The 22007-nt window shown below is 40.6% G+C and overlaps 1 protein-coding gene and 1 long non-coding RNA gene across 6 annotated transcripts in view; one reads left to right on the plus strand and one right to left on the minus strand.

The window, feature by feature from the left end:
* USP7 (ubiquitin specific peptidase 7) overlaps positions 1-22007 on the minus strand; it is a 130917-nt gene that overhangs the window by 76553 nt on the left and 32357 nt on the right. The window contains exon 1 of one of the 4 annotated variants that reach the window (XM_044979432.1): positions 418-549. The exons of the other annotated variants lie outside the window; for them this stretch is intronic. The gene's annotated coding sequence lies outside the window, so the exon portion shown is untranslated. Of the gene's footprint in view, positions 1-417; positions 550-22007 lie in introns of those variants that run through there. 4 annotated transcript variants of the gene reach the window in all.
* On the plus strand, positions 539-20143 carry LOC123343901. Of its 2 annotated transcripts, none has more exons than XR_006572398.1 (3): positions 539-977; positions 2219-2427; positions 19861-20143. It is a non-coding gene; the product is annotated as an uncharacterized LOC123343901 (long non-coding RNA). The 2 variants fall into 2 exon arrangements; XR_006572399.1 differs by having other exon boundaries at positions 559-977; positions 2219-2310.

The following is a 22007-nucleotide window of genomic DNA, read 5'->3' on the forward strand; positions in this document are numbered from 1 at the left end:
GAAGTTAACATTGAAAGACTTTATGGTGTTGCTGTAAAGAGTACGAGTGAATATGGAAGCACTTGCTGTTGGTTTCAGTTGACATCCCATGTCCAAAGATGAGAATGTGGAAAATAGTTGGCTGTTGTAGTAACTGTACTGGGCCCCATCATATACAGCAGTGGTTCTCAAACCTGCGGCCCATTCAGCCCAGAGCTGCGGCCCATGTGACATCCTCAGGGCCACAAAGGTAGTATTGCATGCGGCTCACAATGGTAAATAGGTTGAGAACCACTGTTATACAGCATGCAGATAGGGAAGAAGGTCAAGAATGTACCAAAAGCATGCAGGAATGTAAAGACCTGATGTGCCCATTTCCACTCTGCCACATCTCTGCCTTTGGGTGCAGGGAGACCTGAAGACAAACCAAGATGCTACCTCAGATGCTGGACAGAATAGCTTGACTAGAGGAGAATGTGAGATTTTCTAGCGTCAGCAGTTCCATAAAGCTTTGATTTTATTTTTTATTTTTTTAAATTGGAGAGCGGAGACTGATGGGGAATAGAGGGGCTCAATCCTTGTTTACTGTCCTAAACTGACAGTTGAAACCTGAAGGTTCCATAGCAGTTAGGCAGGATCCTAGGAGCTGCATGTTTTTTTTTAACCTAGAAAAATGGTTCTTACAGCTGAATAAAACTTTCAGTAAACATTGTCTACTAAAGCAAGTTAAGTAACCCAGTAACAACCCAAGACAGCAAAAACCTGAAGCAGTGTGGCAGGAGAGAACACAGAAAGGCTGAGGAAATATTACTAGAGACTGAAATAAGTTTTTTAAAGGCTGACCTTCTTCAGTATCAGTGTGCATAAGCAGGTTATCCACAAAATATGTAATCCAGGTCTAACTTTCTACCTGAGAGTCTATGTTTTGTTGGACCATTTGAAAAGAAACACTCATATTGTTCTTATGTCCTTCTTCAGCAGCCTGAAGGAACCAACAGGTAATGCTACTTAAGGTATTTAATACATTCTTTTTTTAATTTGGAAGATACATTTAATTTCACAGACATTATATTTGTTGAAATTTTACAAAGCTACCGTGTTTAGAGAATAACACTTGTACATGCTTGTTTTTACTGCTTAAAGTGATCATTTGCTAACCCAGATTGACATTTATAACGACAAACTTGAGCCAAAATCCCAAATGCTTGGGACATATGAGCACTAAATTCAGTATCTGGTAATTTCAAGCACTGTTCTACTTTCCACCTCTCCTCCTCCCACCAAAAACTCTCCCATTATGGGAGCTGGTTATGAGTATGACCAAAATATGGAATTTAAGAAAGATTTTAGTTTAATATACTCTTTGCAAAGTAACCACTAAAGCCATTACGAAAACCTCTAAAATGAGGCTCTGACTTCCTGATCAAGCAAAAGCAAATGGGAAACTGGGAGCCCCAGACTTGAGTCAATTCCTGTGCCCCTAAACAGAGTAAAAGCTGCAGAGAGAGACCCTTTGCTCCCTCAGAAGGTAAGAAATAATTCACACAATTCCTAAAGGGAAAAAAAGCCCATGCCCTAAATTCAGTCAATTTACAAAAGAGTATGTAAGAGATTTTTAAGCAACTAAAAAGAGATCAAAACAAAGCTTAGAAGGTTGTCCACCTGATGAAGACAGGAACTGGACTGGCAGAATCCCCCTCTTTATAATGGGCTAACATCACACAGTGGTGATTACTTGTTCCTATTTGCTGTTAGAATATAAGCACAATTCTTAATTAAGCAACTGGACACAGGAAAATGGGAATTAAATCTACACCATTGTTCAAGTGAAAATTATGTTCTATAGTTTTATTCTTCAAGAGAATGGTAGCAAAACAAAATGAAAAATGAAAAAGGAATACTGGAACAATTTTTGTACTCTTCAGAGGTCACCTCAGAGACAATGTAATTCTCCTAAGACATTCATTAAGGAAACCAGAAGTACAAGATAAACGAAGGAAACAAAGATGGGGTGGGAGAGAAAAGGAGTATGTGAACATGCAGGTGCAAAGATAGCTGTAAATCTGTGTCTGGATGTAGACTTACGGGTAAAATTATTAGGACAGATTACATCCATGACTTTAAAAAACTATGTAGTCTGCACACACAATAAAAAGTGTTTTTTTCTTTTATTACCAATGTAGAGGCCAATTTGCTTTTGTTTCATTTACATCTATTTCATTCCTGTGCGACTCCACAGCTCTTTCTGATTCCATGACAAGCAACAGAATTTGAAGGCTGATATAATCCTCTAGACGGGAAAGCTACAAGAGAGGATGACTAGGATTCCAGGTGAGGATGCTCAGAGAAAAATTACGAGCCAAGAGGCAGCTCTCAGATGAAGGAAAAAGAGGGGTCATGAATGTGGTAAAAGGGAATCATTTTCTGGTTATGGAGATACACAGCCAGGTAATTCTTCCATCAGATACACATGATGATCAATGATGTAGTTTTTGATTATCAGGGAAACTAAAAACTCCATGAGTAATTATTTTTCCAAGAGAATTTTCATAGTAAAGCAAACGGGGGGGGGGGGGGGAGGGAGGAGAGACATTTATAAAAGAAAAATGCAGCTGGACAATATATTAGCTTGTATAATGTTATTTTAAAAATCCTTTGTATATAGATTTCATACAGTCATAGATATGTATCCTGGAAGGGGCCTCAAGAGGTCATTTGGTCCATACTCTCCTCACTGAGGCAGGATTAAGTATACCTAGACCATCCCTGAAAGATGTTTGCCTAATCTATTGTAAAGAAACCCTGCAGTGACAGGGATTCCACAACCTTCCTAGGTATCCAGTACTTAGTTGGAAAGTTTTTCTTAATGTTTAAGCTAAATATCCACTGCATCAAACTAAGCAATTTTCTTCTTGTCCTATCCTCAGTGGATATGGAGGACAACTGACAACCTTTTACATATCTGAAGTCTTATATGTCCCACCTAAGTCTTCTCTTCCCTGGACTAAAAACATACTCAATTCTTTCAACCTTTCCTCATACGTCATGTTTTCCAAACTTCTTATTTTTGTTGCTTTCCTCTGGACTCTCTCCAATTTGTCCACATCTTTCATAAAGTGAGGTACTCAAAACTATTCCAGCTGAGGCCTCGCTATTGTTGAGTAGAGCAGAACAATAACTTCTCATTTCTTACATCCTATCCTCCTGTTAATGCATCCCAGAATGACATTTGCCTTTTTTGGTGAAGCATATTGTTGACTCATTCAATTTGCAACCCACTATAAATCCCAGATCCTCTTCTGCAGCACCACCACTTAGCGAGCTATTTCTCATTTTGTATTTAATTTTTCCTTCCTAAGGGTAGCATTTTGTACTTGTCTTTATTAAATTTCTAACGATTGATTTCAGACCAACCCTCCAATTTAACAAGGTCCCTTTTGAATTCTCATCCCGTCCTCCAAAGTGCCTGAAAACCCTCTCAGCCTACATCTACATCTGGGAATTTTATAAGCATGCTCTCCACTACATTATCCCCAAGTCATTAAAAAAATACTGAATAGTACCGCACCTAGGACAGACCCCTACAGAACCCCACTTGATATGTCCTCCCAGTCTGACAGTAAACCATTGATAACTACTCTTTGAACATATGGTTTTTCAACCAGTTGTGCACACCACTTAAGGTAATTTCAGGTAGACCATATTTCCCTAATTTGCTTATAAGAGTGTCATTTAGGATTGTATTAAATGTCTGACTAAAATTGATATATCTACTACTTCCCTCCATTCGCTACAGGTTACCTCGTCAAAGAAGGAAATTAGATGAATTTGTCAAGAACAAATCATGCCAAACCAATGCCTGCTATTATTTATCACCTAATTATCCTCTATGTGCTTACAAACTGATTGTTTAATAATTTGTGCCAGTGTCTTTCCAGGTATCAAAGTTTGGCTGACTGATCTATAAATTCCCTGGTTCCTGCTTTTTTCCCTTTTTAAAGATTGGTAGTAAGTTTGCCCTTCTCCACCTCACTCAATCTCCATGAGATCTTTAAGACAATCGCTAGTGGTTCAGAGATTGTTTCAGCAAGTTCCTTAAGTACCCTAGGATGAATTTCATCAGGCCTTGATGAACTGACTATGTTTAACTCATCTAAATATTAGTTAATTGTTCCTTCCCTATCCTGGCCCCCCTCCCGGTTTTTTTTCTCTCTCTTTTTTTTTTTTTTATTTCATAAAAAAAAATTATCATCGGTTCACTGATTGTACCTTATAAGCACTTCAGGACAAGGACTAACAGCGTAAAAGAAAAAATGGATCAGACTTGCTATCTATAACCTCTGCCATACCTGTAAAACACTCAACAATGACCAGATAGGCAACATGCCACAGTCATTACTGCTTATTACACTACTCACAGTCATCCCACTGTTATCTTGTGCTTCCTGCCTGTGTTGTATCCACTTGTTGTCTCTCACATTTAGACTGCAAGCTCTTTGGGGCAGGGACCATATCTTCACATTGTGTGTGTATACTGCCTAGTACAAGGGTAGGCAACCTATGGCACGCATGCCAATGGCGGCACGCAAGCTGATTTTCAGTGGCACTCACACTGCCCGGGTCCTGGCCACCGGACTGGGGGGCTCTGCATTTTAATTTCAGTTTAAATAAAGCTTCTTACACATTTTAAAAACCTTATTTACTTTACATACCACAATAGCTTAGTTATATATTATAGACTTACAGAAAGAGACCTTCCAAAAACATTAAATGTATTACTGGCACGCAAAACCTTAAATTTGAGTGAATAAATGAAGACTTGGCACACCACTTTTGAAAGGTTGCCAAATCCTAACCTAGTACAATATGGTCTGTAGGCACTAGTGTAAAATACATAAAGAATAATGTCACACATCCAGCATCGTGACTACGTTACTAGATGTAACAGACTCAGAAGTAAGCCTTTATTTAACTCAAGTCTCTGATATTTAAACAATATAGAAGAAAAACAGTTTACCTTTCAGATACTTCAGTTTTAATCCATGTATTTGAGAGTTTCTCCCACTAAGAGTTATCTTTATTTGAAATTAAAAAAGAAGCAACCCGGACACTAACAACTTCTGGTTAACAGCAACATTTTGCTGGGAATCAATCCTGTCCCATTGACGTTAATGGTATTTGGATATAGGCAATGGCATGTTAACATTTTTTTGGAAGAAAGGCCCCACGCAAGTTTGTGAGGCTGCAGGCAGGAAAGCAGCACTGGAACGTGCCTTCCATAGCTGCAGTCCCGCAAAGCCCAACCCAGCACTTTGTTCTGTGGCTGCAGCCCAGAAACCTGCCTGCATCAAGGACCAAACAGGAGTAAGGGGCTGTGGGTTGGAAGGGGAGATTGTGGGCAGAACTACAGCGGGGAGGGCTCCTCTCCCTGTGCTCTCTGGGCTACGCCCAGCTGGGACACTGCACCCAAGGAACCACTGGGACATGCTGAGTCCCGCCCATGGAGAGGGCAGGGAGAGATACTGTGCACACAGGGCCTCAGCACTTTCACTCTCCATAGACTGCAACCCACCATCCTAGCTGCTGCCCTCCCTGCAGCGCAGCAGTCAGGGAAAGCACATCCCAGCATTCCTCCCCAGGTACAGCCCTGCATCCTTGCTTCCAGTTACTAGAAACTGCCAGATAATAGCAACTTCTTGCTGGCTACCGAGGGTCTGTGAATAAGCAAAGTCTACTGTCCTTTTATTGAACTCTATGGGTGACAAGCTCTATATAAAAGAGCTAGATATTACTTGTGGTTTTTTTTGGTATTTAAAATGTGCCTCACCCTTTTTGCTGAAGCACATAAAACATCAAAATTCACACAATTATTCAGTGGACCAATGGCCACCATTAAAGTCCTTACCCTCCAAATATTTTAATTAAACTTTGGCCAAACTACTACCAACTTTCTACATATTTAACTCATTGTATGATTGATAATTAGGCTTTATATAAATGAAATGTTTATCTGAAACACTTTGGTATGAACACTGAACATACACATTTTTTAATTTGTCATTTGCACAGTTTTATAGTTTTGCTGAGGCAGTCTCTGGATATATTGAAATCTTATTCATTTTAACCAATTTTTATACATTAATATGATTTGTAAGCTGTAGATGCAACTAAAAGTCTTATGTCCTGTTCACAAGACAACAGAATTTGTGTGCATTTTTCTTTAACATAAGGTTTTATTAGATGCACCAACTTATCTAGCTGGCTCAACTACATATCAGAACTTTTCTACAGTGGATATAAACATCTTTTACTTTAATTTGCAGAAATAGTTTGTCTCAGTCATGCTTTCAGAAATGGTAATGAAAAACTGTTTTGTCCACTCTACACCAGCACCTAAGCCATTTTCAATAATAGACAGAGAAGCCCGCTGCTAAGAATCATTCACTAGTTTACCTTCTAGTGCAAACTTGGCTCATGTGGCTAATTACGGGAAATTGACAGTCCTTGGAAGAACCCAAAGTGAAAAATAAAATTGTTGACCAATTATTTTCTTATATGGTGATGACAGAGAAGTTGTCCCCAACTTTTCCTGTCGTGTTCCCCACTTACCAGTAATGGAATCTGTCTGCACCCCTCCTCCATTACTGCACGGCCAAGGCTTCCTCAGCAGAGAAGCTTGGGCTGAAGGCGGAGCTTGGGGCAGAACTAGAATAGGGGCGGAGCTGGGGCTAGAGGCGGAGCTGGACAGGGGGAAGGAAAGCGAATGAGAGCAGAGCTGGGCTGGGGCCAGAGGTGGTCTGGGGGTAGAGTGGAGCTGCAGTTGGAGCTGATCTGGGGGCAGAGTGGGGCTAGGTGGAGCTCCCACCCCACCCCCTGTGGGGGCTGGCCCAGACCTCGCCATGCATCCCTCCCACATGTTCCTCTGTGCCCCCCCCCTCAGGGTTGCACCCCACTGTATGGGGACCACTGTGATAGAGGCTGAAATACCATCCTTGGCCTAACCATCTAAAGGCATACAAAAACACCTTGTGACCTACATGGCAATTATTAGGTTTGCACTATTCTCTTCTCAGATATAGCTACAAAAGCAGCAAGGCTGTTGGAGAGGTTTAACAATTCTTAAGTCTTGCCTATGAACATTCCAAAGATGATAATGTGATAGTGCCTTGCCTTCAGCAAAGGTATAATTAGTCCAAGCCTACAGACAACACCCTAAGTGATGTGTTTTACAGTACCACATCCCTCCTTATGTTCTCACTGCTTTACTAGATAACTGACCTACCTCTGCAATAGCAAAAGCCAGGCTCTGCCCAACAACCATTGGTAGGTAGAGCAAACTGCCATTATCCAGTTTGGCAAAGCTCTAGAGCAAGTGTGGGGTACTTAAGAGGAAGAACGAACCTTCTGATACAGGAAGAGAGAGACTGATACCACCCAGAAGGAGCAAGGCTACTTTAATTGTGACAAGATATGCAGTGACTCTCTCCCCCTTCCAGGTCAACCTTACTGTTATATTTTATTTGATTACATACCCATTTAAGAACCAAAGAGAGTCAGTGAAAGCTATTTAGTAAGTAATCTTGACTTGCTGCTGACAAGATATTACTGAAAACCACTAAACCCCATCAAAGCTGCACCATTTCCCCCACTGTTTTAAAATGTTAAAAGGACAGCATACATCTTGATTTTCTGACTCAGCGGAATTCCTTGTAATCAGAGATTCAGCTATTTGAGCATTCAGTCATCTGTCTCCTTCTTACGTCATATCAAATGGACTATCAAGTTGACACGGGTAACCCCAAAATATTGATTAGCATAATACCTGGATGTTTGCTATGAGTATAAGCAGGGGAAGGTTTGCATTTAAATGGTAATAGCAATACTTAAATTATTTAATACAAGTTAAAATGTCATTAAGATTTGTACATACTAGTTTTAAAAATAAATGAGTTCTGGACGTGGTTTCAAAACTCAGTGAAACAGATTTCAAAAGCTATTTAGTGCATCCACATAACACCACTTTGAGAACACCACCCCTGGCCCTCTCCATATATACTTGTTCATAAGCCGAATTTTTTTTTAGTAAAAAAGGGAAGCACAAAGATGGGGGTCGGCTTATGAACGGGTATAGTGAGGGAGAGGTGGGACACAGCCCCTCCCCCAAACAGAGGGAGCAAGGAGAGCAGCAGAGCCAGAAGGGAAGAGGCGGGGCCAGAGTCTCTCCACTTCTGCCCACACTGCTCTCCCTCCAGCCTCTGAAGCACCTGCAGCTCGGGGGCTGGCAGGCAGCAGCCGTGCCGCTCGGCCCCGCTCCCCAGAGCAGGCTGTGGCTGCACTGCCTGGGTGCTGGAGCATGCTGCAGCCGTGTCACCTGGCCCACCTCGCTGGAACATGCTGCAGCCGCGCCGCCTGGTCTGGCCCGCCGGAGCAGGCTGACGCCGCGCTGCTCAGCCTGCCAGAGCAGCTCCAGCCAGGCCAGAGACATCCTCCCCTGGCCCTCCCCAGATAAGGTGGGGAGGGGAGAGTGTGGGGGTCCCGGGCTAGGGGTGGGTTCATGTGAGGGGTGGTCACAGGGGTTACTCCCTTGACTCCCAGCTTGTCCCCCCCCAAAAAATTTCCCCACCAGTTGCTGTCCCAGCCCATCAGGGTAAGCAGCTAGCGCCCGGGACACTTTGTTTACTTAGGTTTACCTCCATGCCTGCGGATGCTCAAGGTAAACAAACCATCTCGGCCCACCAGTGGCTTATCCTGATGGCCCGGGAGCCAAAGTTTGCTGACCCCTGAATTATAGGGTCGGCTTATGAACGGGTTGTAAAAATTTTCCATTTTTACTTATGCATCTTGGGGGGGGGGGCGGCTTATAAACGAACTGGCTTATGATCAAGTATATACGCTAATTTATTTATGGAACGGTAATTTGTCGCAGTGGAGTCAAAACAGTATTTGAGGTTACTTATCTCAGAGATTCGGTAACTGTTCTAGCATGGTTTCATACTTGTAGAACCACACGTACAAACTGTGTTATTAACTTTTAAACCCATCTTACAGTATAAACTGTTACGCCTTGTTCACACTAGGAAAGAGTACCATAAGAATGGCATAGTGAACATCTAAGATCCGTTTTTACTCAAGTCCCAATCATAAATTTTGCAACTCTGCTGGAAAACTGTCTTGTCAACACTAGCACTTAAACACCAAACATCGCCCACTGACCGTCAGCAACAGATCAATTTCCTAACACACAAAACTCAAGGACAACAATGCATGTTTCAAAGGCCAATATCTGAAGTTAGAAAACTCTAAAACTAGTTTTATGATGTAAGACAACCTAGAGATAATAGAAAGATTTTCAGGAAAACTCAATCTCTGAAGTCTGTTTTTTTATACTCATTGTACAGATGATGTTCAGGCATTTATTTCAATCCTGAGTCTGCATTACTTTAAAAGAAAAAAGGGGGGAAAAAAACAGAGTTGCTGTAGAATTTCTGTTTCTGGAACAGACAATTGTAACAAGAGATGTAAAAAGGTATTTGATATCAAAAAGCCCCAGTTTATTTATTTATTTTTGGAGGGGTAATTTTACACTAACAGTTGGATTTTATCAAAGTCATGTCCAAATTTACCCTAGATTACATGACCAAAATTCCCACTGTTGACTTTACTGGATGTTTAATCTACCTATCTGAGGGCAGACTTGGGCTCTAAATGTACATAATGGTCTCCCCCCCCTCCCCCCAGATGAGATCTATTTCTCTCAAAGACAATACATTTGTCCAAAACAAGAGTAAATGTTTAATCAAATCAGTGATCATCTTCTGCTCAAGCATAAGTTGTGGCCACACTGTTAAATAGTGTTTCTCAAACTTCTGAAAGCTTAGACCTGCTTCAGGAATATGAAACCAATCACACAAACACACACTGTCTCACTCACACACATACACCTCTCCCATCATCTCACCTTGATGTTCAGAAAGGACTGTCCAATGATTAGGTCACTAATCTGGAATTTGGGACACCCAGTCTCAACTCCCTGCTCTGCCACTGATTTTCTGTGTTACCCGGGGCAAGTCACTTTAGCCTCTGTGCCTCATCATATGTCCAACAGGGATAATAGTACTTTCTCCACCTCACAGGGTGCTGTGAAGTTAAATACATTAAAGATTGTGAGGCACTCAGACAACACTGTGGTAATGGTGCGCTATATAATATATCTATCCAAGATCTTAATCTATTGCCATGCCACTAAAAGGTGTGCAGTGTAGTTGCTCTGTCGGCAGGAGAGAGCTCTCCCGCCAACAAAATAAATCCACCCCCAATGAGAGGTGGTAGCTTTGACAGCAGGAGAGCTCTCCTGCTGGCAAAGCGCTGTCCATACCGACACTTTTCATTTGGTGGGTTGTTTTTGTTTTGGCGGGGAGGAGGGGGAGCCACACCCCTGAACGACAAAAGTTTTACCAACAAAAGTACAGTGTAGATAAAGCCTAACCCTTTGCTCTTTGAAAACTGCTAGTATGGAGCTCCATAATATTGTATTCCCCTCTTCTTTCTGCCATGGTCTGATGAACAGTGAAATAGTTTGCATTTAAAGGTTCGTCACTGGCACTGGAGTTAGCTCCCACTGAAGTGAACAGGTCTGTTCACAACGCAGGACTGCGGCTCTCTCCAAACTCAGGCAGATTTCTCTGGATCAGTTACATTTGCTTCACACTTTGAAAATTTTCTTTGCAACTGTAACAGCTAAAGGCTTTTTTTGTTTTAGTAAATGAAAGCTGAGACTCTGGAGTATAATTGAGAGGTCTATCCATCCATCCAGTTGGTCTGGAGCCATACATCCCACATTTTGAAAGACACTGGGTTAAAGACATTTACTTCTATTACGACTTTATAAACAGGTTGAAAACAAATGTTCTTGGCCCAATAGAAGAAGTAAAATGACTCCTGTAGCATAACTATAGCAATTATTGACAACCAAATTTAGAGCACAGCTGACATGATTATGAAGAAAGGAATGGTGAGTTGAGTCATCTTATAAACTGGTTTTGTAATCCTGAACTGAATGCTGCAGCTTCATCTACGTAGCACAGACGCTCACTACAGCGACAGAAGGGGTTTTTCCACACCTGATTACACAGAGCTAGGTCAGCAGAAGAATTCTTCTGTCAACCTAGCTACTGCCAAAGTGAGGACTTGGTAAACCTAACTGTGGCATAGGGCATGAAATTTTCATAGCCCAGAACAAATCAGGTTGACCTAAGTTTGAGGTGTAAACTAGGCCTTACTCTTACATACATTGTTGAAAGGCCTTTCAACAATCTATTAATATAGGTATCCAGAGGAACTGCTCTTTTTGAAGCAAGTTATTGCTTTCTTGTAACTCCCAGTTAATGACCAAGTCCTAATTAATACAATATACTAAATATCTAAAAAACTTTATTATGGAAGGCAGAATCAGACTGATTAATCATTTTTATATGGAAATATTATATAGAGTACACACTGCAATCTGATCGGACATCCTGACAAAACTAACTAGTAAATACACATACATTTGTATCAGTGTCTGCACAGGAGGCTTTTGATAAACAGACTAAAAACTTAACAGAGATGTAGGAAAGAGGCAAAAAAGCAGGATTCCTGGTTTTAAACAGTCTTGGACTTCCTATAAATCCTATAATATAAAGGATGCTAACAATGAAAGAAAATTCCTCTTACACTAATGTTTAACACTTTATACTCAAACTAAACAGAGAACCAGAATCTATGTAGCTACATTAATTTCCTTCCCACATCAAGAAAAAAAATCCCTACTGAGAAGCATCTAAGATGTATGGAATGTATTTGCAGCCAGTCTCATCAGCCTCAGGCTCCCACACCTAGTGCTACTCCCAACCACAGGATTTGTGTGTTTCACTCTTCCATCTTCTGCCCTTGTGACAATTTTCTTCCTGTTGAGAATCCCACTAAAAGCAAAAGCACTTTGTCACAAATTATGCCAATAGTAGTTAAATAGCAGGCAATACTAAAACAATAAACAGATAGATCTGTTAACTAATCCTGACATAGGGTCTGATCCAATTTTTACAAACTTTGCTTCCAAGGTTAGTAATCTTGAAGTTATTCTTGTCCTTGGATTGCAAGGAAAAGATCATTTGAATTTTGAGTTTTGCAAGGATACAGGCAAACTTGGAATTTAAAGTCCACTTTAAAGTCATTTTCAAAGAATCAGCTACATGTGTGCAAAGTAAAATTCAGTGATTTGATGTCTAAAGGAACTATGTGTTCCTGAAGCATTTTCCTCTCTAAGGATCTCTGTATCTAGGGACTGTTCAAGTTAAGTATCATGTATTAAGTGACACACCAATTGCTAAATAATAGCAATGCCTACACTGTATTAACTATGTTAAAGTTATGTACTTCTTTAGAGGGAATCCTTCTGCAATGCCCCCCTGAACAATCACAATCAACATTTACAAAATACAATGGATGTACATGCTCAAAAGTAATGTACAAAAAATTAATGTGTTTTAAGATTAAACAGACCATGAATCTTGCAAGAGGATTTTGTTGGACATCCATTAGGTTTTTTTGGTATAGTAAAGATAACATAGCAACAGGCATACTGTACAAAATTAAAGAGTACAAAAACCCAGAACAAAAAGGGGTTTGTCTTTTTCTGTCCTCCAAATGAGGAGCAGGAATTTAAAGTATTCAAGAAACACACACATTAAAAACAAAACAAAACCAAGAAACAAAAACAAGAGCATTCATTCTAAGTAAAAGGCTTTAATTGGGAAAAAAATGAGTTCTACACCTTGATCTGAACACTAAACGATTTTGGCTCAAACGATCTCTACTGACAAATCCCACTGCCAACAATACTATTTCCCAGTTTTCATTAGTCAGAATCTCAGCCTATATAGCTTCATCATCTCTGTGGAGCGCTGTCATTTTAGGAAGGAGGCAGGCACAGGGCATCACAGACAGTAATGTCCTCTCTGAGGTATCTAGGTCCTAGTTCATTAAAGTAACTTGTAGATTAAAATATGGATTTCGAGCTCTGCTCTGAAATAAATGGGGAATAAGTGCAGTTCATGAAATGTGTTGTATATATCAGACTTCGTTGTTAACGAGGTATGTACGGTAAGGGTTTAAGCTTTTTTGCAGTGGTTACATTCAATTCAAGGTAGCATGAGTTACAACTAACCAATCTGAGGAGGACAAAACTGAGAATTCCAAGCCATGATGATCCACCTCTAAGCATCCCGGGCAAGCAAAAGGTAGCATTTTTCACCAGTGTGACAAAACGCATGTTAATGATACTGTGATGGTTAAGAGAAAACAAGGCAGTGAGTGATTAAATAATCGGTTTATCCAAAAAAGATTAAAATGTATATAAATACCATATAAACATAATATCCACTGAGAATAACTTTTGTTAATAGCCATCATTTTACAAATAATTTTTAATCAAGTGAATATTTTTAATGGGAACCAAATGTTTTCAAACTTCTGATTATAATATTGCATTAAAAATTGTAACCTATGCCAGAGACACAAGTTACTGGATTTACATGCCCCCTCAAAAAAATAATTTATGAATAGGATATAAAATCAACAGCTTTCTTATGCATCTCCCAAAAAACAGCTTAAAAATATTTAAGCGGCAGCTAATTTTCCATGACAAAATGCATCTCTATGGTATAAATGAGCCCTACATTAATTCAACAATTATATTTGCTCTTAAAACTTTTCTTATACAAAGATTAACTATAACTGACACATCAAAGAACACAAACGTATATCTATTCTCAACAGTAATATCTTCATACAGTTATGGCTATTTCTGCTGTGGACCAGTCCTTTGCTTTGCTGATTAATGTAGCTGACACATATTAATATCCATTCCTAGGTTTGCTAAAAGGAAGAATGACAATTAATAGCTATTAGGTCAAATAATCTCTGGCTAATATTTAGATCAAGCCACAATAACTAAATGATCTGCTTATCGGCTATTTGCACCTTATGAAAGTACTGAGCCAATTTTCAATTCTACCATCTGGTCTTAGAACATGATACTAACAGTGTAAAAAAAAGAAAAGAAAAAAAAAGCACCATAAAGTCCACGTTTAAAATACATGTTGAGATTTCTCACACACGTATAAATCTTCTAGTTTGCCAGGGCTGAATGTAATTTAAAAAGTTAACCTGCTTCATCAATGGCCTCTTAGACACTGTGTGTGGTCCAAGATATTTCATAAACCAGTGGATCTTTTTTTTTTTTTAAACTAAAATCTATTAAGATAGACACATGGTTTAAATAAATAAAGTTCTAGCATGCAAAAGAATCAAGTTTGAAAGTGACCTTGGGATTTTACTCACTCTGCCTGTGAAGACGGAGAATATCAAAAAAGAAGCTAATTTAGACACCCATATGGAAAAGAAGGGAATATCTAGATTAAAATTAGGGATAATGACTCCAGATTAAAATATTTACATAAAAACAAACTGAAGTACCTATGCTTAGTATTAGGGTGACCAGACTGTCCCGATATTTGCTTGTTTGTCCTGCGTCCTGACCAATGTTCGGTTGGGACACTGGACAAACAAGCAATTTTGCCCTCCGCTCTGGCGCACAGGCTATATTTGGATACCGCAGAGTCCTGCTGCAAAAAGGAACTGAAATGGGAAATAAAGATTTCAAGAGGCTGACCTGTTTCAGGATTTGTTTTACAGAAATGGTGTGCATTCAAACAGCATTCAATTATATATTTTTTTAATGTTAGGACAGTTTCATTGATTCAGCGTGTAGCTGAAATTTTGTTAGATGGCCGATCCCTAATGCGTTTCTTGGAACTAGGTCAACAGGGCCATAAGTACATTTTTTTTGCTAGACATACCTCCTAAGACTCAAAGTTCTACTCCTTTCCTAAGATGCTGTAGAGTCTATTTTATTTATTTATTCTTTCAGTTTGTAACACATATTTAATGAAAATGCCATGGGTTCATATATTAATTACAGGAAAAAGATACGTAATACTAACAGAACAGGGCCACTTAGACAAGACTGTCTACCCCTGCCAGGGACTGCATTCGTGATAATACCTCATGGTTCATGGTACCAAAGGCCGGGTCGACACTATAAATTTACATTGGCATAATTACGTCGCTCGTGGGTGTGAAAATCCACACCCCTGAACAACGGAGTATATTGACCTAAGCCACAGTGTTATGTCAAGAGGTATACTGTAGACAGAGCTATGTCAAGGGGTGGGCTTCTCCACAGCTGGAGGTGGATTACCTATGTCAATGGAGAAAAAAAATCTCCCATCGGCATAGCAGTGTCTTCACTGAAGTGCTACAGCATCACCACTTCAGCGTTTTAAGTTTAGACCTGCCCAAAGGCTACTGAGATGTCTTAAAGAACTAGTATGGATATTATCTACCATCAAGAGAAGATCAGGGACCAAAGAGGCCAGGCCAATTTCTGTAGTGTACCCAGGACTGAAAGGGCACCTGGAAATTTAAGGTTCCACATATATCTATAGCTGTTTCAACATAACTTTCCAAACAATCTCCGCCCCCTCTCCCTCCCCACCCCACCTCACCCCATGAATGCCACAATGCTGAGCAATAAATTATGATATTATCAAGATCAAGAGATAGTTTCTTGAATATGGGTCCAACATCTGTTCATTAGCGGAATGCCAAAACGTTGCCCTCTCCTAAGGGAGGCACTGAGTCTCTCTACCAATGAGAGAAGGGGGGGGGGGTGAAGCAATATCTTTTATTGGACCAACTTTTATCAATGAGAAACACAAGCTTTCAAGCTTACACAGAGCTCTTCTTCAGGTCTGGGAAACATAGGCTTTGTCTACATCATGTAGTTTTTAACGACATGGCTGTGCCACTACAGCCATGCTGCTAAAAGGTGTGCAATGTAGCTGCTGTTTGTCCGCAGGAGAGAGTTATCCTGCCAACAAAAAACTCCCCCAGCATGAGCGGCAGCAGCTTTGTTGGGGGGGGGGAGGGGGAGGGAGCGCTCCTGCCGACAAAACACTGTTCACCCCGGCACTTTTTGTCGGTAAAACTTTTGTCATTTGTGGGGGTGTTTTTTTAAACACCCCTGAATGACAGAAGTTTTGCCAACGATATTCCAGTGTAGACAAAGCCACAGTCCAGGGGTCGGCAACCTTCCAGAAGTGGTGTGTTGAGTCTTCATTTATTCACTTTAATTTAAGGTTTCGCGTGCCAGTAATACATTTTAACGTTTTTAGAAGGTCTCTTTCTATAAGTCTATAATATATAACTTAACTATAGTTGTATGTAAAGTAAATAAGGTTTTTAAAATGTTTAAGAAGCTTCATTTAAAATTAAATTAAAATGCAGAGCCCCCCAGACCGGTGACCAGGACCCGGGCAGCATGAGTGCCACTGAAAATCAGCTTGCGTGCCACATTTGGCACACATGCCATAGGTTGCCTACCCCTGCCACAGTCAGAAAGTCATAGCTAAATACCAAGTGGAAAAGAATAGGAGTACTTGTGGCATCTTAGAGACTAACAGATGTATCGTAGCATAAGCTTTCGTGGGATACAGCTCACTTCATCGGATGCATGTAGTGGAAAATACAGAAGGAATGCCCCTCTGCCATGTACACTGGCCAAACTGGACAGTATCTACGTAAAAGAATAAATGGACACAAATCAGACATCAAGAATTATAACATTCAAAAACCAGCTGGAGAACACTTCAACCTCCCTGGCCACTCGATTACAGACCTAAAAGTCGCAATATTACAATAAAAAAACGTCAAAAACAGACTCCAACAAGAGACTGCTGAATTGGAATTAATTTGCAAATTGGACACCATTAAATTAGGTCTGAATAAAGACTGGGAGTGGATGGGCCATTACAAAAACTATTTCCCCATGCTTATTCCCCCCCGCCCCGCCCCAGTTCCTTATATCTCCTTGTCAAGTGCTGGAAATGGGCCATTTTCATTACCACTACAAACAGTTATTTTTCTCTCCTGCTGACAACAGCTCACCTTAACTGATCACTCTCCTTATAACGTGTATGGTATGCATCCGATGAAGTGAGCTGTAGCCCACGAAAGCTTATGCTACAATAAATTTGTTACGGCTTGGCTACACTGGAGAGTTGCAGCGCTGGTGGAGGCTTTACAGCGCTGCAACTTAGTAACTCCCTGGCTGCAGCGCTGGCTGTACACCTGGTCTGCTTGGGGTATAACGAGTGCAGCGCTGGTGATGCAGCGCTGCTCGTCAAGTGTGGCCACACACCAGCGCTGTTATTGGCCTCCAGGGTATTAGGAGATATCCCAGAATGCTTTTAACTAAATTACTCTCTTTGTTTTGTTATGATGCCTCTCTGTTTTGTTGTGAACTCAGGGCTCTGGGAGCTGCTTATCTAAAAAACAAACACAGCTCTTGTTTGCTGTGATCAATCTGTAACTGACTGTGAACAATCAATTGAAATAACCCACTACCTTGCTGTGAATGAAGCAGGCAGGGGGATGAGTGTTTGCTTGAGGAGAGAAACAGCGGGGGGGAGGGGGAGAAAGGGAGTCCGTTGGAGCAGCTGCTTATCTGGTCTGCAGGCTATTTGCAGTTAAGAGTAAATGAGGGGTCGAGGAAATTTTCAGATTTTGCAAGGCAGGGAGCTGAAGTGTCAGCTCCAAAAATCCACTCTCTCTCTCCCCCCGCTCCCTGTCACACTCCACCCCACCCCCCTCTTTTGAAAAGCACGTTGCTGCCACTTGAACGCTGGGATAGCTGCCCATAATGCACCACTCCCAACAGCGCTGCAAATGTGGCCACACTGCAGCGCTGGTAGCTGTGAGTGTGGCCACACACCAGCGCTTTACCTACACAGCTGTATGAACACAGGTATAACTCCCAGCGCTGCACATCTGCAAGTGTAGCCAAGCCCTTAGTCTCTAAGGTGCCACAAGTACTCCTATTCTTTTTGCGGATACAGACTAACACGGCTACTACTCTGAAAAGTGGAAAAGGTTGTTTAGCATAAGTAGTTAACACATACTTCAAGGAACCATTCAAAGTGAAGTGACCAGTTAACAATTCATCCTGAACGGTGTTCTGAAATATGTGTTAACTACATATGCTAAACAAATCTGTTCCACCTTGTATTTAGCTGTGGCACTCTAACTACGTTTCCCAGACCCCAAGAAGAACTTTGTGTAAACTCGAAAGCTTGTGTTTCTCACTGAGGGTATGGCTACACTTACAAATCTGCAGCGCTGGTCGTTGCAGCGCTGGTCGTCCAGCTGTGCAGGGCCAGCGCTGGTGTGTGGCCACACTCTCAGCTACCAGCGCTGGTGTGTGGCCACATTTGCAGCGCTGTTGGGAATGATGCATTATGGGCAGCTATCCCAGCATTCAAGTGGCAGCAACAGTGCTTTTCAAAAGAGGGGGGTGGGGTGGGGCGTAGTGTGACAGGGAGCGGGGGGAGAGAGAGTGGATCTTTGGAGCCAACACTGTGTGTTAGCTTCCTGACTTGAAAAATCAGAACATGTTCCCGATCCCTTACCCTTAACTCTTAACTGCAAACAGCCTGCAGCCAACACGACTCCCTTTCTCCCCTCTGCCCCCGGTGTTTCTGTCAAGCAAACACTCACTCCCTGCCTGCCTCATTATCTCATTTGATTGTTCACAGATTGATCACAGCAAACAGGAGCTGTGTTTGTAGATAAACAGCTCCGGGATCAACGGATCAACTGAGCTACGGAGCTCGGAGTTCACAACAAAACAAAGAGAGGCTGCATAACAAAACAAAGAGAGTAATTTATAAAAGCATTCTGGGATACATCCTTATACCCTGGAGGCCAAACACAGCGCTAGTGTGTGGCCACACTTGATGACCAGCGCTGCAGCACCAGCGCTGGAATCCTTATTCCCCATGCTGAGTGAGGTGTACGGCCAGCGCTGCAGCCAGGGAGTTGCAGCGCTGGAAGTGCCCTGCAGGTGTGGCCACTTACTAATTGCAGCACTGGTGGAGGCTTTCCAGTGCTGCAACTCGCCAGTGTAGCCATACCCTGACAGAAGTTGGTGCAATAGAAGATATCACCCTGACTCTCTAAAATCCTGAAATCAACTATCTGAAATGGACCTCTCTCATTACCACTTCAAAAGTTATTTTTCCTCCCTGGGTATCCTGCTATTAATTGAACTGTCTCATTAGACTGACCTCACACTTAGTAAGGCAACTCCCATCCTTTCATGTATTTATATCTGCTCCTGTATTTTCCACTCCATGCATCTGATGAAGTGGGTTCTAGCCCACAAAAGCTTATGCCCAAATAAATGTGTTAGTCTCTAAGGTGCCAAAAGGACTCCTCGTTGTTTTTACTACATAGTGTCTATCAATAACTGATCCCATGTCTCTCCACTAAGCTTCAACAATAAGGAGGTCATGACTAACTCATGGGTTGCAAACCAAAGCCCAATAACTTCCAGAGTCTGGATGAGTAAAATGGGTTGAAACATGAACAGAATATACAATTTGTTTAAAAAGACATCAGGTAAATGCACATATTCAAATCTGACAGTAATCTTTCAAAAGTAAAAAAAGGCAACAGTTGTGGTGGTGAGGGGAATATCTTTACATTTATAACTTATTGAAGCTGTAAATTTGAAAATGTACAAATTTTACCAAATATTCTATGTTGACTTTTTATTTTTAGAATATGCTTCTGCATCAAATAGTTCCAGTTTTTGGCTTTGTACAGATTAGTTCATCTGTCCTTTCCCATTTTTAATTCCCAGTTAGCATGTTTTTTGAAACATCTGCTTATGGTTACTACCTGCCTGGGAATATACATTCATGCTATTTGTCCTTGATTTAGACAGCCAGGCATTGTTCTAGTTTGTTTTTGGGACCAAGGATGGAAATCCAAGAAGTTGAAAGCCAGAATGAAGCATGAATATGAGGAACAATAACCAAGCTGGGAAGAGGAGAGGCCTGAGCAAGGAGAAACAGAAGACTAACAGTGAAATATCATTATTCCAGTTGTTCCCAACAGATAGGAAAATGCACCATTAGTTGCTAACACCAGAATATTATTTTTTTAGGGGGTGGGGGACAGACAAATATTTTTGCTCTAATGCATTCTTTGAATAAAACATCAGTTCAACACATGTGGTCATGGCTAATTATCTGATGCTTCACAGAAATATGAAGATACCTCATGTCACTAACCAATTATACAATATTATGCACAATATATGGAACAAGAAGTGAAAAATCCATCCCAACCCCTGAAGGGAGTTAGCTTACACCTTGAAGCACAATATCTGACAACTCTTACCTCAGTTTGCAGATGAATAAACAGCATCTCATGCAGCAGTTAAATCGCCATACAATTGCTTCTTTTGGTGCACAATTATGCTTCAGAATCTAAGCTTTCATTAAAAAAAACTCTAGATCTTATGATTGCTTTCAAAATGTGAAACAAATGTAAATCTGTGATGTCTCCCTGAGTCTGCAGAGGGCCTGAATTAATACCTGAGAAGTGTGAATTGCCCATTCACTATAGGGGTTTTAAGAGATGCTAGCAATATAAGTTGTACCTATGTCAGAAATGTATTAATGTTACAAGCAATCCTAGGATTATAGTAACAACGAAATTGGGGGAAGATCTCATTTTAGTTTCTTTACTTCAGTCAGGAACTCTTGCCATTTCTGTTATACAATGAGAAAATTATTTGTGCGTTTGAAAACACAGTTTAGCTGTTTGCCTTGTACAACTGGTACTAGTTTCCCCTGTAAATATGAGATTTCCAACAGCAACAACTTAAAAAAAGGAAAATGTGTTTTACAAAACCACAAAAATTGGTAGGGAAATTGAAAAACAGGTGTAGTAGCTGAAACTACTTTGAACTTATCTTTTGAAATTTCAACTAGTTTCCAAGCCAACAGTATGGCTAACTCAGAAGTGTACCAAGAATAAACACTCTCATGCTGTTAACTATTTTATTGCTAACGATTTAGCAAAAATATCAACTCAATCACTTCATTACTTCATTGCTGCTGGATGAAGTGCCAGATATTAGCATGGGGTGTAGTAGGCCAGTTATCAAGATTTTAAAGTCACCTCTATCCCCAACAAAAACGGGAAAGAGCGCAACATCCTTTCCCCAGTACCAAGGTCCTCAAATGCTACTATAAACAGAATGCCTTTCTAGGTTAACAAAACAACTGTTGTCCACCTGAATCTCAAAATCATCTGCCTTTTTGTAACAATCATGCACGGTGGTACAAAAATCAAACAGACTGAAGATGAAATATTTGAGGTTAATGTACAATAGAATATAAAAAAAACCAAGGGATATTTTCCTAATTGTACTAGAGCAAAGAGCAGCCAAGGAAGACAGTTTGCAGGGGTTAGTGACCCATAATCTAGGTGTACAGTGCGGCATAAGATACAGGACCAGACTATGAATACTACTGTGTGCCATAAAAATTATTGAGTCCTTCTAAAATTCAGCCAGTCTTTTTTTTTTAGCAGTGAGTTTTACAAACAACCTCTACACTAACTTCATAGAATAACCCATTGATCTTGTATTATAGAAGAGTTTTAAAAAAGGGAAGAATCAGTTTTCCCTTTACCTTTCATAATTCTGTAAACACCTGTCAACACCTCTTAACTCACCTTCTCACTAGATTGACTAAATTATTAATATACTTAGCACTCCACTATGAAGCCCTCTTTAATCCAAGGAGCAGTCACAATATGATTTTGTTTCCTAACACTTGGGCCAAATCCAAAACCTATATAAATCAAGTGTACAATTCCTATTGACTTTAATGAACTTTGTATCAGATACATTCAGCCAGATAAATTCAGAAGATTTCCCCCAAAACCCCACTGTTATTTTCCTTTTTCCATTTTTCATAAGGGGACCTTATCAAAATCTTTACCAAAATCCAAGTTACATCGACAGACCATTACTGTCTAACATTGTTAAAAAAAGACTCCAAAAAGGTTAGAAA

The sequence above is a fragment of the Mauremys mutica genome, chromosome 11 (genome assembly GCF_020497125.1).
Source record: "Mauremys mutica isolate MM-2020 ecotype Southern chromosome 11, ASM2049712v1, whole genome shotgun sequence".
Classification (NCBI taxonomy): Eukaryota; Metazoa; Chordata; order Testudines; family Geoemydidae; genus Mauremys; species Mauremys mutica.